Source organism: Chrysochloris asiatica, unplaced genomic scaffold (assembly GCF_000296735.1).
Source record: "Chrysochloris asiatica unplaced genomic scaffold, ChrAsi1.0 scaffold00187, whole genome shotgun sequence".
Classification (NCBI taxonomy): Eukaryota; Metazoa; Chordata; class Mammalia; order Afrosoricida; family Chrysochloridae; genus Chrysochloris; species Chrysochloris asiatica.
The window spans coordinates 6,024,163-6,028,865 of record NW_006408705.1 but is presented as its reverse complement, the minus strand read 5'-3'; the positions used below and the strand labels follow the sequence as shown (position 1 = coordinate 6,028,865).

The 4,703-nt window shown below is 37.8% G+C and overlaps 1 pseudogene; it reads left to right on the top strand.

The window, feature by feature from the left end:
* The first annotated feature begins 4,185 nt into the window (after positions 1-4,185).
* LOC102816806 overlaps positions 4,186-4,703 on the top strand; it is a 9,984-nt pseudogene continuing 9,466 nt past the window's right edge.

The window sequence follows — 4,703 nt, the reverse complement described above, 5'->3', positions numbered from 1 at the left end:
GATGCATAGGATATTGATCTTCATGTGTCTTGAGATCCATACTGTGTACATTCATATTCTGATTATTCAGTGGCTGTTTGAAGCTATTTCTCCACATTTTGACTTATGCCCCATGAAAAAATTAAGGTCCTGAAAGCTTTTTTCATGTCATCATGGTCCACTCTACTTTGAGGAGGCAATTGTTCTTAGTCATATTTTGAATGCCTTCCTTCCTGAGAGGCATTCATAAGGTTTTCAGTAGTTAAACATTCAGTAGTAGTCTGTATCTCCTTCTTCTTAATATTTCTTAGTCCAGAAACTCTGCTGAAACCTGTTCACTATGTGTGACTCTGCTGGTACTTAAAATATCAGTGGCCTAGCTTCAGCTTCACAGCAACATACAAGTCACCACAGTATGACAAACTGATAGAGGAGTTGTAGAATTTTTTGAAGAACATAGATATTATATAATGATCATACAATAACTATGATATAGTGGAACTAAACAATATCATGCTTGTTGTTGTTAAGTGCTATGGTAGTTTGTTATGACTCATAGTGTACCTGGACAGGATTTATGAGGATTGCTTGTTGGGTTTGAACTGAAGTTCAGCACTTATCCTATAATGCCTCACCAAAACTTCAAGCAATACCATAGGCTTCTTCAAACGGATGAAATTTATGTATTATAGAGCTGAATGTTATTTGGCTCATCTAAAATTGTTAGACATAATGATTATTACATTCTTTCCTTAACATCTTGAGTAAATGAAAGTATGTAAATTCTATTTCTGGATGGTATTATTGAAAATAATTAATCTCTTGTTGTTTTAAAGCATGTTGACATTGGGGGTATACTAAAAAATAAATAAATACTGGGAGAGATGGAGAATAGCACGAAGCACATGAATATGAGCATGACCATAAAAATCACTGTAATGTTTTAATCTTTGTGGCATAAAATATTATGGACACAGATGAAGAAATAAAAAAGAAAATTTCATACTTGTCAGCACCAAAGTAAACTATCTCAGCCTATGCAGAGAAGGTCACATACATTTGCCTGGGAACCAAGAGTTTTCTGCTTTCATATATAGAAACAGAACAGCTGCTCTCAGTCAAATCTTCCTGTCAAAAATAACTATAGTCATCAAATAAAATAGAAACAAGCAAACAAACCATGAAATAAAAAAACAAACATCAAAAGACACAGTAGCGTGATGGCATTAGGATTAGAAGTATTAAGAATACAGAGAAAAGATAAAAATAAATTAAGTGAAATTTAAATTCTCTTTTCCATTGTTTCTTTGAAGCATTCTTAAACTGAATGATATAAAATAAGAATTCAAAAAGGAAGCACCATCTATGAAATCAAAATTAATTTGAATATCAGTTCTTATAGTACTGTGTATTCATGATAAGAATTTAAATTACCAAGTCAGTCAAGACTCAAGTTCCACCTACCTCAAAAAAAAAGGAAACAAATGAGATAAGAGGCAATGTTCTGAACTACATTTGTTCTGGAAACTTTTGCAGATTATTAAGTGTAATGGGAGAAAAAGGTGAGAGGACAACTCTCTCACCAAGAGCAAAACTAAACAAAAGACACTGCCATCAAGTCAATCCCAAGACATAGTAACCATATAGGACAAAGTATAACTGTTCCTTAGGGTTTTCAAGGAGGCAAACCTTCATGTAAGCAGATTTCCTTGCTATTTGTGGGTTTGTATTAGCAGTCTGTATTTGCTAGGGTTCTGTATTAACTTGACTAAACCAGGATTTTCAGTGCTTTGGCAGTTGAGATGTGCTTATTCCCATGGTGATAAAAACCGATACAGATATGGTTAACTCTATGATAAGTGGCAAGGAGCTCTGGTAGCGTAGTGGTTACGAATCAGGCTGCGAACCACAGTTTGAAACTACTAGTTGTGCCATGGGAGAAAGATGAGGCTTTCTGCTCCTGTAAAGATTTACAGTCTCGGAAATCCTGTTCAGGGTAGCTATGAGTGGGAACCGACTCCATGGCACATAAGAACAACAACAATGATAAGTGGCTATGAACAGCCAATCATTAAAGGAATGCTTCCTAAGGGGTGTGGCCGGCTCCCAACATAGTGGAGACACAGAGAAAACTCTTGTTTTCTGCTGGGGACTTGGTACTTTATAATTGGAAGCTACTTTCTTGATAATAAACTTCTCTAGGAAGATATAAATATATAGATATATAGATATGTAGTGTGCCGTGGAGTCGGTTCCAACTCATAGCAACCCTGTACAGGGTTTCTGAGGCTGTAAATCTTTACCGGAGCAGAAAGCCTCATCTTTCTCCCGCGGAGCCGCTGGTAGTTTCGAATTGCTGATATGCTTCTCTGGTTTTGCTTCTCTAGAAAACCTGGTATAAAACATATTATGCTTAGAGTGGGGTTCTAGAGAATCAAAATCATTAGGATGAGTTTCCTAAATTGGTACTCAAGTCTGTCTAATTTAAAAGCACTGATACAGGGCAGAGGCATGTCTTACTGATACTTCATAGAAATTAGCCTTGGACTAATTTTTAGTTTTCTCCTCTTTGACCCTTGTAGATTCAGTGGAAGTCAGACATGTTGCCCACTTTTTTTTAAGTAGTTGGCTCTGTGAGCAGGATTCATTGCAACGCCTCCAGACTCATGAAAGCATGAGGTTTTTCTAAGAGAAGGAATGAAGAGGCATGTGGTTTTATAAGAGAAAGAATGAAGGGCAATAGGATAAAATGTTTCATCTTAGGGGACTGCAGCTTCTGGAGTTGCCTGGGGCCAATGACATGCTGGTTAAACTAGATGGATGATACCAGGTCAGGGCCTACTGGAACCCACCCTGCCAGAAGTCCAAGACCTTATGCATATATGCATGGAGTTTAGTCAAAGGTAGAAGAAAAGCTTGAAGTTGAATGATTTTTTTTAAAGATTTATGTGTTTGATTACCTTAAGAATATTGATTTATCCTGTCTAGTATTATAAAATAGATGTGCATATGTGATAGGAATATTGGGAATTATGATTACAGAAAGCTTTTAAGCCTCCTTTCAACCTTTACTTGACTGGATTTGCTAAAAGGCAAGTTATAATTTGCCTGGAAAATATAGCTTTTTAGGTTTAAGCCTTTGTAGAATATGGAGCCTTATGTGGAATCCTGAGCCCCACTCCAGAACCTTCGTATTTGGGACATTAGAATTTGAAAAGACATGCAGACCAACTCAGAAGTGCTGGGAGACCAAGATACTCAGAGAAATCAGAGAAAAAATGCTGACAGTTTGGCTTTTGGGACTTTGGAGGCATCAAGGCAAAGAGAACCAGCCCATCAGAAAGAAGTCCCTTCTAGGACTGAAAGTTAAAAGGAGCCAAGGAGCAATATGCTTAATTGTGACCACCTGGGTCTACATGTGAAGGGAAATGGGGGAAATGCAGCAAAGAAGACACAGTCTGAGTTTTGATATGTTCTATTGGCAGTCATTGACCTTGAGATGAGATAAGAGGAAAGGCTGGTCTGAAGTTTAGGGAGTTGTGTGAACTCCTGAGCTCATGGACACACTTACCTCGTCCCTTGTGGCTAGGATTGAGAGTGAAGGGGCCAATTGTTTGGATTATAGGGAGGGTGTGTGTGTGAACTTCCAAACGTGCAGTTGTTGCCCATTTTAACCTGGCTTAGATGGCTAGAGCTGAGCTGATCAGATCCTCACCAGATAAAGACAAAGAAGTTTGATACTATGACAAAGTGTCAATCGCTACAATATGATGAAATGGACTTTTGTTTGTGATTGCAGCAGCTCAAATTCCAATTGTAATGGAAGATTTTTCAGATCAAGGAACATGCTTGTCTCCTCAGTGTACTAGGTTGATAGGGATGGGTAATTTAAACATTGGCTATTAAAAATAAAGAGTGGATTATAAAGGCATGAAGTGGCTGGCTTTCAAGTGTTCATGGGTGTGCTTAGTTTTAGAATGAAGGGAATACAGAAGCATCGCAACTGACTAGTTTTCCTCTTTTCCAGATGGGTTTGGTGAAAGAAGGTGGGGGATGATGCTGATAGGACTTTTTAATTTCAATTGTAATTTTTGGTTGGATTAATTGTGATTGTCAAAACTGTAATTGCAGAAGATGTGTAGCTAAATGGGAGGAGCAGTTATCTTTCACATCAGATAAATCTCAGGACTATCAAGAAGGAAAAACATGAAAGGAGCTTGGTATCCCTGCCTGGAAAAGCAGCCAACATCAGAGAATGCAGCAGAGACATGGAGAGACACAGCAGCTTCAGACTCTAGGCCCATGGACAGAGTTAGGCTGTGTGCCTACGGGTGTGAGACTGACTGGCAGAATATGGTATTTGGACATTTCAAATACTATCTGCTTTTTAAAAATTTTTGTTTTTGTGCATCGAATGTTTTTGCTTTGTTCATTTGTGACATATACAATATAAATGGGGCTACTGAGTTTTCTGTTGTACATGTTTTAGTAGTATCATTTTAGGCATAAGTATGACTTTACAATTTTCTTTATTTGGAGATTATTCATAGAGTTTACAGGTTTTAAGTTGACAAGAGTGGATTGTAATAGTTAGGGTTTTGTCGAGGTCCTATGTCGGGGTCCCGCCTCGACAAGGAAGTGTGGGTGTCATGAAGAAGGGAGATCTGGCGGCGAAAGTGATAGAGAAAGAGAGAGACAAAATATATACAAAAAAGACAGACACA